Source organism: Dipodomys spectabilis, unplaced genomic scaffold (assembly GCF_019054845.1).
Source record: "Dipodomys spectabilis isolate Male_0828 unplaced genomic scaffold, ASM1905484v1 ptg000516l, whole genome shotgun sequence".
NCBI classification, from domain to species: Eukaryota; Metazoa; Chordata; class Mammalia; order Rodentia; family Heteromyidae; genus Dipodomys; species Dipodomys spectabilis.
The window spans coordinates 797,585-812,266 of NW_024871193.1; the positions used below are offsets into that span (position 1 = coordinate 797,585).

The 14,682-nt window shown below is 36.6% G+C and overlaps 1 pseudogene; it reads left to right on the top strand.

Moving 5' to 3' along the window:
• Positions 1–12,286: 12,286 nt before the first annotated feature.
• On the top strand, positions 12,287–12,381 carry LOC122099518 (annotated as a pseudogene).
• Positions 12,382–14,682: the final 2,301 nt, after the last annotated feature.

Genomic DNA, 14,682 nt, shown 5'->3' on the forward strand with positions numbered 1-14,682 from the left:
ACTAGTTGAATGGGTGCTGGAGGAGGTGGCCCAGCGTCCCCATGTGGCTGGAACCAAGGTGGCCCTCTCATTCTGGAGGTGTGATATGGGTCAGGAGATGTCTTGCTCAGTCTATTGTACCAGCTCTATGAGGTAAGTCCTTCTGTACCTGTCTAGACCAAGACAGTTTTTCATTGTCCATCTACCCTTACTGGACTCAGGTTTGTGTTCAATGTTCTTTTCTAGCAAAAAATTCTGGCCAAAATTATGATACATAGTTAAAGAATGAAAATGTAATGCCATCTTAAGAAAGTCATTTAGGGCTATGGGAAAGTGGCTTCATGGTATGGTGATTCCCTAGCATGCTTGAATCCCTGGGTTCAATTCCTCAGTACCACATAAACAGAAAAAGAAACGCTGAAAATGGTGCTGTGCCTCAGGTGGTAGAAGGTTGGCCTTGAAGGAAAAAAAAAGCTGAAGAATAATTCCCTATATCTGAGTTTAAGCCCCAGGACTGGCAAAACAACAACAACAACAAACATTTAGTAAACGAAAATAAAGAACCCATACTAGGAATATATAATTGCTCGTTCCGTACTGATACCTGACAATAGTCCCCAATTCATGTACTTTAGCAATATTAGGATACTGTGTTGAAAAAAAAAAAGTTCTGTTCATAAGGTCATGGCAATTAATGCCAGGAATGTGCTTAGATATCAGGTGAAGATTAATTCAGGATATTCAAAGATTCCAGGCTTTTGAGTGTTCACTGTTAATCACAATGAGAAGGGTAGTCTAAGTGAGATTTGGAAACCTTTTTGGCCAGTCATGTCACCAAAATGGCAGAGGCTAATTAACAGTTGTGAAAGAAGAGAAGGAATGACTCCAGATGGAAGGAATAAATGATAGTAACTAAGGTATAGCAGAAATCATTCTAGGGAACCACTTTTGGTTATTGAAGAACTAGTTATCAACTAGGCAAATTCCTCATTGCCTTTAGCATTCTAAATCTCTTAGGCTAGTTCTTAATTTCTGTGTGATAAATATATCTCTTTCTATGCTGTTATTTCATACCTGATCTCCTTTGCTTTTTTTATTATTTTTATTGTGAAAATACTGTGCTTTCTAAAAATATGTCCTTCTCAATTTCTCTATGAATATTTACTGATAATAAATATACCTACACAGATGGAAGAGGCTGCTAATGTAAGGGTTCCATAGTTCCTGAGTCATTAATGTAACAAAATGGCAAAGGAAGACATATTTATTGCTACCTCAATTATTCTAAAAACTGCAATGTCACATCATTTGATTCAGATTTCCATTCTTGTCTACTTAGTGTCATTAACTGCACTAAATACAAATAGGAGCCGGATGTTGGTGGCTCATGCCTGTAATCCTAGCTACTCAGGAGGTTGAGACCAGAGGATTGTGGTTCAAAGCCAGCCTGGTCAGGGAAGTCCATGAAATACTTATCTTCAATTAACCACAAGAAATCCGGAAGTGGTGCTGTAGCTAAAGTGGTATAGCACTGGACTTGAGCTGAAGAGCTGAGGGACAATGCCCAGGATCAGAGTTCAAGCCCCATGACCAAAAGAAAATGTGCAAAAATGACTTTAAGTTTCCCCAAAAGGAACGACAATGTCAATAGTAATCTTCCCAAGAAGAGAAAATAATTCCAAAATGATTCAGTGCACTTACTTTTGCTGAGTTATGTAAGTTATAGATTCTTTGCTGAACATATTCTCTTCTTTTAAAAATTGTCAAATATTAGCTTTATTATAAACTTCATCAAATATTTTTTAGTTCAAAAGAGAAGTCCATAAGTTGATGTCACTTGGATTTATTACTATCTCAGTTCAAAGCCAATCCAGGGAGCAAAGTCGGTCAAACACTTATCTATAATTAAATACCATAAAGGCAGAAGTGGAGTATTGGCTCAGTCAGTAGAGTACTATCTTTGGGGGAAGGTGGTCAGGAAAGACAACTGTACAGGGACAGGGTCCATCCTCTGAGTTCAAGCCCCAGAACCAGCACAAACTAAACAAAGAAGCAAACAAAAGAAACCCCAGGTATTTCTTTGGGACCCTCCTTATAGGAGTACTGGTCTGAGAAGAGGCTCCTTTTACTGATCATACTCACTGGATCCTGCTTTTTTGAAATCCTTATTGCTATGGAAAACTCAGGACCAGACTAAAGGAATTGATAACTGACTCCTGCAACAAGAGAATCATCTCAGGAGTGAAACATCCATCCATAAGACACTTTAAAACTTCCATGCCTTTGTTCCTTTGCAGGAGAACACTTTAAAAACGAAGTTATTTCCTTTGTTCTATGCTGGCCTTCAAATGGCATATTGTTTCCTTTTGTAATATTCTCAACTAGAAGTTTATAGACAAGTTTTATATGAGTAAAGGACACACTCAAAAAAGTCAGGGACAGAGTTTCTTTCAAACCTTGGATTCTTCTTTTGTATAGTAGAAAGGAAAACAAAAGTGAACTTGAACTTTGTAATTCTTCTAAGTTCAATTACTCTCCTGGTATTGGTTTACACTTCCAGTAACAGTTACTTCCACTTACTTCCAATAAACACTCTATGGTGCTGCTCCAGGTAAAATGAATGTTTTCTGGCTTCATTGAAATACCACAAGGACACCTTTGGACATGTGGTAACACGTGTTTCAGAGATAACTTACTAAAGAGAAAATGTGAAATTTAAATTGTTTATAAATACATTATCCATGAGTGTATTGAGTACAAACTTCTTAAGTGCTCTGTAAATTAAGACGAATTTTAAATGGGAAGAAGGTTTTCAGATCATTTTTTGTGAGTGTATGTGCTGTGCATTAATTTCCCAAGTGTACATGAGTTAACAGTAGGAGACACAATAGCAATAATATGAGAAAGAGAAGTTCTGTGTTTATGAAGAGAAGACTCTACAAATAAGACAGCATTGAAACAATAAAGTCAAGTCCAGCATGTAGAGTTATGGGAGTGATATAGGGAAAACATTACTCCTAAGTGAAACATGAAGCATGAGGCCACTCCCTTTCTAAATCTTGCTTGCTAATCACGTAAATTTGTAAAAAGTAGAATAGAAGAATGATCTTGTTTCTAATGCAAGTCAGATATACGATCATGGACTTAACTGGAAAAAAGGAGTCCATATTGAGAGAACAGGGAATATACTAGCAGTGAAACTGGTGGTTAAGATCAGATTAAATTGCTTTCATTTTCTTATATTCTTTTTTGCTGTTGTTGGTAATGGCAATTCACCTCTGGGACGGGCTGCTGTCCCTCTGCTATTCAGCTCAAGGCTACTGCTCTACCACTTGAGCTACAGTGCCACTTCCAGTTTTCTGGTAGTTATTGGAGAAAAGAGTCTCTAGGACTTTCCTACCCGGCTGGCTTTGAACCCCAATCCTCAGATCCAACCACTACTAGGCTTGCGATCACCTTTCTAACAGTGTACACTCAAGATATGTAATGTGTATGTTCATCTAACTTTATATGAATTCTTGAGTTAAAAGTCTGGGTTACAGGTTAGGCTTTACATTCACAAAAAATGTTTGTAGCTTAAAAATTGATACTCCTGTAAAAATAAAACCTAAGGATGTAAAGGTTTCTGGGAAGTTCAGTTTGCATCCAGCCTTGGCAGAACAGGATTTGAGACACTACCTATAATCCATCAGCCAAACCTGGACTCCCAGTCATGAGCAAGATTGCTGAGTAAGAGCTTGAGGCTTTTGCATAAATACATACAAACATACACATACACAGAGAGGCACTTATATATGCACACACAAATACAAAATGAAACAATTCTCAGAATTTGTAGAAAATTTAGAAAGCAATAGAAAATATGTCCTGAGTAAGACTACAATCAAGTGATAATTTTTAGTATTAGAAAGCCCTCAAGTGAACTTTCTTTAAAGAAGTTGAGAATATTACATAGCTAGGGACCAGAGACAGTAAAGATTCAAGTAATCATTATTAATGGGATCAGATCCATGGAGGAATGAATCAGAGACCCCTGCAAATACATCTGAAAATGTTCATATCCTGTGTCAAATGTTAGAACACTCTCTCTGCTCTTTTCTAGCTCTTTCCTTCTCTTTCCCAGCTCCCTTCTCTTTCCTAGCTCTCTCTTTCACACCTTTCCCAGATGCTCTCTTTTCTAGCTCTTTTCTTTCTTTTCTAGCTCTTTTCTCTCTCCCAGCTCTCTCTCTTTCCCAGCTCTCTTTCTCAGGCCTTTCCCCACCGTGTGGAGGACCAAGATGGACTGGTGCCAGCTGGAACGATGAATAAATCTACCTCTTACCCGAAAAAAATGTTAGAACATCTTTGAAAATAGTACTTAAACAGTCTGAGCAGTCAGTCTAGTGGATAAGATCATGGGAGAAGTTCAGAATTGCTAATCTTTATCTAGATTAAATAAACCAACAAAATATGGTAGGGCAATGTGGTACAAGCCTGGAGACTAAGACAGGAGATTAAGGAGTGGAATTACATAGTGATACCTTCCCTGTACCAGATAGTATACTTTTGACTCAATAAAGCAAACCAACCAACAAACAACAAAAAAGGAACACCCAGTTGGAAGTTCGGGCTAATTTTGTCACTATGTTTTGAGAAGTCAACTTTCCTATTGAAATGCAACACATATATAATCCTCACTTGTTTTAAATGCTCTCTTCATTACAGAACATTCCTAGATGCAAAATGGCTCATGATTCCCTCCCCCAAAATTGCAAAAGTAAGTAAGTATCATTCTGTTAGATTCCAAAGAACTGATGAAGGATTATAAAAGCTTAAGCCTGGAGAAATAGCAAAGTATGTCTAACATAGAACTTCGTATATCTTGCTAAACTAGAACTGAGATTTAAAATGAATATTTTGGTTTTGTTTGTAATTTCATATTTTATACCTACTACAAAAGTCTTTTTAAGTAGAAGGTTTAATTGACAAATTCACAAATGATACTGGCATTCCTATTTTCCTAGAATATACTTTCAAGAGAGTTATAATTAGAACTTAGTTAATAAATAATACCAACAGTTCATGTATAACATGATAATGTGAATAATCTAGACAGAGTTGCCAACAAATGGATGACTAATTTATAAATTTGGAAAAAGAGCAATTTTTTAAGGGTGTTCTATAATATGGTTTGAAGAGAGTAATTGTGCGACATCTTCTTTCTTCTTCATATATGTAACACAGGAAGCCATTTCCTTAATTACGTGCTTCTTTAAACATTGAGAAAAATGCTAGGTTTGGGGTTTGTTTTCATTTTTATTTTTGTTTTATTGGCTTGTCCTAAAGCATGAACTCTGGACCTGGACACTGTCCCTAAGCCTGTTTATGCTCAATGCTCGTGCCCTACCACTTCAACCTCAGTGCCACTTGTGTCTGGCTTTTTCTGAGTAGTTTATTGGAAATAAGAATCTAAGAAACCTTCCTGCCTGAGGTGGCTTTGAACCATAATTTTCTGATCTTAGCATCCTGAATATCTATGATAGTTAAAAAGTAAAATATAAATAATATTTGCAAGTGTTCTGATTTCAAGAATACCACTGGGGGAAAAATGATGCAGCTCAGTTTATTGTGGCGTTCTTTCCAGAACAAGGAGGGCATCACATTAGCACAGGTGTAGTAGTTTTCACAATAGAGTTAAGCTATTCATGAAGTGAATTAAGGAATTTTAAGGTGCACCTTACAAGATGGAAACTGTTGGTCTAGGATGACTTTATGGCACAAATCTTGGGATTGATGGTCATAGAAATAAAGCTTACTCTGATAAACAATTGCTTACTCTTGAAGAACTAATTGTTACAGATGCTTCATAGTCTTATCCTCTATAAGAATGTGGCTATTTTTCTCTTGATTTCTCAATCTGTAACACCCCATTGGAAACTGTATCTACTGCAGAATTTTATAACATGCAAACAGGTACTGTTTTGAATCTCTGAGGTATGGAATGTTGAGAATTTAAAAATGAATACTGAGTCATAGGAATTTTGAATAACACATATATTCTGTCCTTTTAACAACTTATTTACTTTTAAGAGTTATGGGTTTCCATTTAATTAATCTATTTTCAGTTTTAGTATGAGAAAGTACTAAATTTATTCTTTTTTCAAAATATTGGCAAGTATATTGTGAAAATATTGTCTAGGTGGATAATATTCAAGTAGATGACCCTCTGATAAAGAAAGGGTAGTTAATTCAAATTAGATGTCAAATAGTTTTGATTTTTAAAGTTAATACATAAAGAATAATATTTACTATACCAATACAGTGAAATTATATTTTATGCAGCTTATTTAAAAAATTTTATTATCAAAGTGATATACAGTGTGGTTACATTAATTATAAGGTAGTGAATGCATAACTTTTCAAACTTGTTACCTCTCCCTCATTTTTCTCACAGGTTTCCTTCCTCCCTTCACCCCTCACAAGTTGTAATGTCCATTTCCAACATATTGTCTTGTGAGTATTGCTATTGCATTGGTTTGCCTTTCTGCTTTCTCTTACCATTTTGTTGTTCCTCTTCCCTTCCCTAGTTAAGGTAAATGTATACACAATACACAGGGTACCAAAATCAAATACAGCAGGGAGAAACCATAGGGAAAATCCTAAAAAAATAACAATTACATAGTACATAAAAAACAAAAACCACAAATAAAAATCTGTTTCTATATCTTGGAGTTCATTTTTCTCAGCATCAGCTTATATGGTCATATACACACATAACAATGCCACTGGAAAATAATAGTTGCATAAACACTAAATCATTAAAACAACATGTTAACTTTTTGGTGGTAAAGGTGGTATTAGGATTGGTGAATTCGTGATTCTCATAAAGGAATTTCAAAAGAGTTTTAAAGTTATGACAGGTAAATTTTAATTGTTCAAAAATTTTAACACCTTATCCTATTAAGAAAATTTAAAATTGCCTGGGAAAATAGGCTTTCATGCAAAGAAATCCATGGAGACTTAGTAGAGAGGAAGCAATGTGGGTAAAGATGGCTCTTTTTCACACTAAACAAACAAACCTCAGAAAACTTGCTTTAATCCTATAGGTTCCCTTGAGAATTGTCATTACCCAGGAAATATACTCTCACTGTGTGAAACAAGGTTGTAGTGGAATTTAAATTCAAATTCTTAAAAAAATAAAACATCAAAATTTGTGAATTAACCTTTAATTATCAAACAGATAATTTGGGTCAGGCAGGGAAAGTGGCTCAGTGGTAGAGCTCTTGCATTGCATGTCTGAGGCCCTGGGTTCGATTCGTCAGCACCACATAAGCAAAAAGAAAAAAGCCGGCAGTAGTGCTGTGGCTCAAGTGGTAGAGTGTTAGCCTTGAGCTGAAGAGCTGAAGGACAGCGCTCAGGCCCAGAGTTCAGACCCCAAGACTGGAACCCCCCACCAAAAAAAACAAAAACAAAAACAAAAACAAACAAAAAAAAAAAAACAAAGATAATTTGAGTCAAAATATTTAGGGAGAAAATGCCCTCTAAAATGAAAGAGGGTATTGGGTTTACACTTTTCTGTTTGTAATACTTTCCACAATGTCTTTGCACGTGAAGAAGTGAAATACAGAAAAAAATCTGATTGGGTACGTCAAACCAATGATTTCATATTTCTAAGTGGCTCACAAAATATAATATCCTTATTAACATGAGATAGTGAAGAATTCTCTAATTACATAAGCCAAAAAGTTTTGGGTTCAAGGACTGGGAAAGTGGCTCAGTGGTAGAGCGCTTGCCTTGCATGCATGAGGCCCTGGGTTTGATTTGTCAGCACCACATAAGCAAAAAGAAAAAAGCTGGAAGTGGCACTGTCACTCAAGTGGTAGAGTGCTAGCCTTGAGCTGAAGAGCTGAGGGACAGTGCCCAGGCCGATTTTCAGGCCACATGACCGGACCCCCCCCCAAAAAAAAAAAGTGTTGGATTCAGAAAAGAATTTAGCAAATGGGAAAGTTTAGAAAATAGTGTTCTTAGAAGCCCTAGCTAAGTGTATTGTCTTCAGCATTAGAGGGAGACCAAAACTTTTTGATGTAGATTGTCTTAATATTTTTGCTACCTAAAGTGATTTTACAGAGTTTATTTGGTTGTCTTAATATTTTTGCTACCTAAAGTGATTTTACAGAGCCTATTTGGTTCACTAGAATGCAGAACTGATTGAATGAAGACATGAAAATAAATTCCACATCCAAATGAGGCAACTTAAAAGAGTTTTAAAAGAGAAACTATGAAGATGTACAGTGGCTGAGGCTTCACTAAACTTGAAGCCAAGAAGCTGTGATTAATTGGAAATCAGGAAAGTGCTAAGAGGAGGACATAGAAGTAGGACACAGAAGCATTGTCCTTTTGTAACAGACCTGTCTTCCAAGGTATGGGTGATTTAACTCTATTCTTCTCCATACATCTTGGTGAGCAAATGCAAGAACAAGATAAAATAATAAATTGAAATAATTTTGCAAAGAATAACTTCACTGTTCCTGATATGGTATCAAAGGTGAGTCTTAAGAGAGAAGGTAAAAGTGGAGTATTTTTTGGTTTCCCCTATGCATCTTGTTAGCAAAATATATCCTTGAGGTTAGAATTGATTGAAACAAAAAGTGATGGAGTATTTATTTTTCTGGGCAATTTAGACACAAGAAGACTTTCAAGGAAAAAGAAAAAAGAAAAAAAATATAACCAAGTATTTGTGATCACAGCTTCTTGGACTGGTTTTCTCGAGACAAATTTTACATTAGATTTGTGATCATTAACATAGATGTTTCATGGCAACCAAATGCAAGAGGAAAGTTGAATGGACTCGCTTAGTCAATTAAACAGCATAATAAAAAAATGGCAATATTTAGTGAATTATTTGACTAAATACTTTTCCAGAATAAAGAAGGAAAATGTAATTCAAAATGAATTGACCTAAAAGTATGAATAAAAGATAGTGAAGAGAGATGAGAGAAAAAATAGAGGATTGTTTTCTCTACAGTGGAGTTCTTCATCTTGTTTCTTCCATTCCATCCTCACAAGCTATAAATTGTGGCTCAGGACTGGAGTATCCAGTTCAGACAAAGAGTACTCATAGAAGAAAGATAATATTTGCAGCAGATATAGGTGATTTATTACCTTAGATAATCTATTTAAATCTGTTCAGAATCCTCCCTTAGGCCAAACTGCCACTTTGACCAGTTTTGTTTGCTTTTACCAAGATTTCCCTCCATTAACTGCTTAAAATTTTTGAGAGGTCATATTCATACTCTCTAGAAATTGCTGTTTGGTTGTGATTTTTGTGTGTTTTTGTTTGTTTTTGTGTTTTTAACTGAATTTCCAAAGGTTGTGCAAGTGTCTTAACATTAAATATGTCCACCTAATTAGCCATTGCTCCTGGATCACAGTGACTCCTTCTATCATTCTCAACCAACCCCTTCTACAAGATTTATTTCCGATTTACCATCAAATATGTACATTGAGTATTCTAGCTGTACTTGGACCTTGTTCCATTTTTCATTCATTCTGTCTTTACTATTATTCCTCTCTGATTTCAACTTCCTGATAGTCATTCTGTTAAACTGTCTGTTAATACTTTGAAAGGTTTATATACATTCCATGTAGTTTCAGTCCTGCGTATACTTGAACTGATTTAAGCTTATATTTCCATAATTCATTCATCTGCAATAACAATTTGCAAGACTGGAGACTTGAAACATCTAGACATGGTTATATTCTCATCCATTTGAAGATTAATCTGTAGTCAAAAAGAAAGTTTAAAAATGGCTTTGAATGTATTCTTAACTACCAATTTTTATAAATGGCTTTGTACAATAGTGTGTGATTATTTTATTTTACGTGGGATAAGACTTTCTACTACCTATAAGTTTTGGAAAAAGAAGAAAACTAACATTTACTACTATAGAGAAATATGATAGAGGAGGTAGATTTTCTCACATCTCAGATGAGTACCCATATTCATGACTTAAAGACATATTTCTTACTATGTTAGACAGAGGGAAAACAAACCAACATATGATAAGGCAAGTATTTATGACTGTTTAAAATGTCCCTTATTAAGTGATGAATTTACTTTATTAGCTAATCTTTGAAGTTGAAATATGGGAGGCTGATCTATTTAACAAATTTCTGGAAGGCACCTACTGAACAACACAAATGGTGCATGGTACTATTTCTACACTTTAATGAATGGTTCAACCTTTTTGGCATTAGTGCTGGGGAAATAAATCAGCTCTATTGTAACTTGCTCCCTACACTTGAAAAACTTGTAATGTCACTAAGTGTCATCTACTTATTAAATGTTATTTGGCAAGTGTTATTTCAAAAAGTTTATTTGAAAAGGAATACACTTTCAGGAGATTAAATGTAGGTTATCATTGGTTTGAGAATGACAACATTTTTATTCCACAGAACCAAGTTGTACTAAAGTACCAGTGTTTTGAAGCACAAACGATCTTCTCAATTAATGTTTTGCTGAATTACATTTGACCTCTAATTCAAGTTTTCCTGGCTTGGCATATCAATCATGGATCTATCCTTCTATGAACTATTTTTTTGGCTCACATATGCTGGGCTGAAATCTTACATTAATCATTACGGGAGGGGTATTAAAAATAATCTTTTGAAACTTTCTGATCTTGTTCACTCATATGGGCTGGTCATCTGTAAATTGAGTTTGAAATACAGTACTTTCTCTCAATTTTGTGACCTCATCTTTCATTTTAAGTTGCTTTGCATTACACAATTTCTTGTTGCTAATTCTTGTATCTCAAGGAATTGGGGCCCTGAAATATTATAAGAAATGAGAAATTGAGATGGATTTTCAGTTACTTTCTGCTGGCATGTTGCATAGGACTAGGTGAGAAGTCTAGCCCCTGTTATCTGACAATGCAGGTAACTCGGCCATAAGATACTAGGACCCATGGGTCTATAGAAGAATAATGCCTTTTAGATATCATATTACCACAATTAGAGTATAATCTTTAGGAATGCTTCAGAAATATGGAGAAAAACAGTTTGGGGCCAGCGAGTTAAAACAATAAATAGAGCATCAGAGTAGAATCTCTTATAGATTAGAGGAAAACAACATTGATTTTTAACAATGTGAATTCAGAAGACCACAAACACTTAGAAGGTATCACAAGTTTATACGGAAGACATTGCATTGATACTTTTTATATTCTAGTATATATTCTAAACCTAAGTATTTATATTCCAATTCTATTTATTGGAATAAATAATTATCAATTTATTTGTCAAGTTATCAATTGATTCTAGTAAGTTTCACTGTGTGAAATATAAAATCAGCACATATAAATATAAAATATATAACTATATATAATATAAAAAAGGGCACATGTTTTACATTGTTCTTTTGTGGTTAGGGTATCAAAAGCAACTCTGTTTTAAAGTATTATTCCATTATCTCTACCTCAGTGTTTGGTAGAGTTAGACTTAAACCTTTACATTTGTAGATTTATAGACTGGAAGCAAGAGGAAACATTACCAATTTAAGGCCTAATAACAAGGAGAAACATATGGACTTCTCCTGGATCTATGAAAATATTAGGTGATAGAAAGGCAGTAGTGTAAGTTCCTGCCTGGTTGGAAGGTAGACAGGCCAGGACATTAAGTAATCATGCATATGAACAATTTTTTCACCTTCTTGGATTTAGCTACTTTTGAAATGGTAGGTATAATGAACAATTATATTTTGATAAAAACCTTCTAGTCTGAACAGTTTTGTCTGAAATGTTCATCTTTCTATGATCCCTTGTAACTAAGATTTGTTTTGTTTAAGTAAGACAATTTACGCTGTCAGGGTAAGATATTCTGGTTGGTCTGAACCTACATGGAAGAAGGATGAAGTGTCAGGTAAACATTTGTGCCAATAATACCTCATTTGGGAAAATTTCAGCTGCAGAAGTTTAGAAGGAGCTCTTATGCAAGGCTTACTTTGAATCCATTAGCTCTACAGAGTTAACTCAGTTGGATAAATAAGTACTTTAAAAAGCCATCCTCTTTGGACCTAGCTAAAAATGCTTCAAAGTATGATTAAATCTAAAATGAAAAAGACTTAAAATAGTCATTGACAAAAGAATTGCAAACGTGAGCATTCGACTCAACAATATAATTATTTTCCATTATACACAGAATTTTAGGGAAATAAGATAAGTAGCATTGTTAGGAACATTAAAGTTTCCTTGTTACAAATAGGCACCCAAGGATATAATCTTGTATGAAGATTGCATCATTAACTACCTAAATTTAGAGGACATTACATGCTTCAGAAGCACATACCCAAATTTCAACAATACAGAGATTAACATGGCAATTGCACAGGATGATATGAAAATCTGTGAATTATTCCATATTTTTCATTCTTCAGATGTAAGAAATGAAAAACAATTATTAAAAAGTTGATTACAAAATTAAAAGTGTAACAATACATGTAATTCATATAAATAAAAGTTAGTTTGACATCAGTGAATTAAATCTTCGCCTTAGAAAAGCCTTTACATAGCATAATCTTTATAAAACTTTTAAAATTAGACAACATTGTCATTTTATTCTAAAGGAATATACTATAAGCACCTAGTAAAAAAGGAATCTTAAACTGTTTCTGTATGGAATGCAAGCTGAAAGGACACATTTATTAATGAACCTATATATTATAAAACAATGTAGTATTCAAAGTCTTATATCTAGGAAAGAATAAAATAGATTATGGGTATTATACAAATAGAATACAGAATATTTTAAAGTATAATTTTTCATATAAGCACCAGAAATATCTTTAGTTGTTTTAGTACTCATTTCAACAGATAAATTAAAATTATTTCTGATTATAAAAGGCAAAAACTCGAGGGGGGACCAAGATGGTGACGGGGAAATAGGGGAATGCCACAGTTCACCCCAACCAAAAAGAGAGTTGCAGTTCCAACATTTAATCTCCCCAAGAGACCAACAACAACAAAAAGACCAACATCCAGAGAAAAACAGGAAGCAGAGAAAAACAAAAAATAAAGTTAAAAAGAAGAATTTCACAACAGAGAAGCGTGAAGACCCTACCTCAACGTTTATTGGCCACACAGCAGCGCACCAAGCCACGGCCAGCCCGGCCTGGTGGGAACTGCCTGTGTGCCAGAGAAACAGAGGGCTGTCTGCAGATCACCCACACCAAAGCTCTCTCAGGTACCAGTGTCAGACCCACTGATTGTGATGAATGAAGAAACCTCCAAGCAGGGAGCTTACACAAAGATCCCACCCCTACCCCTTATTCTCTGTTTGAGCAGAGAGGCTCCATCCCGCCAAAGCCACTTGGCCCCATGGCAGGAACCCCAGAGATAGACGAGATGCCCACAAAACACCAGAGCAGAAGAACTGAAAGGAACTGGTGCTGATCTGGAGAGTGCAGAGACAAACCCCAGAGCCCAGAACCTGCACAGAGGCCCCTCCTCCACCCCTCCAGTGGAGGCCAGAGGTCCATCCCGTGGAGTGGACCAGAATAGCGTCAATGGAGGCAGTGACAGGAGAGAAACACACAGAGCCACCACCACTCAGGCCAGCCCACAACCACCTCAATTGAAATCTGTCTGCAATGGCAACCAGCAACCTACATCACACAAAAACAACAACTAGCTACAGGGTGAGTACCCTGCAGGGGACAGTGTATTCCTCTGGTCTCAAAGCTGGTGGGAATCCCCAGACCTCCTACTCCAAAATCTGTACCACTAAAACTAGAAAATGTTCAAGGGCTCCACCAGCCCATGGAGCACACTAAGCTGGCCAGGCTAGAACAAGAGTGACCCTGGAAGGGAGATTAAACGCCCAAGCCATGAACAGCGCCCCTGGGTCTAGACACCCAATGGTGGAAGAAATTTGAAATGTGTACTCCAGGCTGCGTAATCTAGGTGGGATACACAGCAGCACAGGTCAAACCGGTGTGCCCCAGGCTGGGGGCCTGGACCAGGCCTGGGGACACGGTGCCTGAGCAACATAACCAATGCCTTGCAACTGAAATCAGAAGCTGAGCATATGCCTCAGCAGAGGGGAGAAAAACAGGGAACTGCACCCCCTGGGAATCATGCCTGTGACAGCAAAAGACCCCGGGGAGTTCAGGACAAGAGAAACCCAAACCCCACAAGACCCCAACCCATATATTCTAGGGTGGGAATTGGACAATACAGGCTGCCAGCACCTGATAAGAGTCAGGAGCTCAGGCTGGTGAGGTGGCTAAGCAGTACAGTGCTTTCTTAGGTGCAAGAGGCCCTGGATCTGATTCCTCAGCAACACATAAACAGAAAGGGCCTGATGTGGTGCTATGGGACAAATGGTAGGGTGCCAGCCTTCAGCTGAAGAGCTGAGGGACAGCACCCAAGCCCAGAGTTCAAGCCCACAACTAGCTAAAAAAGTAAAACAAAACAAAACATCAGGAGCCCATAGCAGACTCCAGCATCTGGGAGAGTACATCCAGCACATCTGAAATCCCCAAGAGCACCTGTAGGAACAAACAGGAGCAATCTAGGCTGCTCAACCCTTCTAAAGGCGGGAACGGCCAGTGATCTACAGCAGAGAGCCGAGAACTCTGTGTGGGTCAGACCATAAGCTAGAGGTCGGCCCTCAACAGAACCGAGATCAGGTACATACTCTCTCTACAAGCACAGAAACAGTAACCAA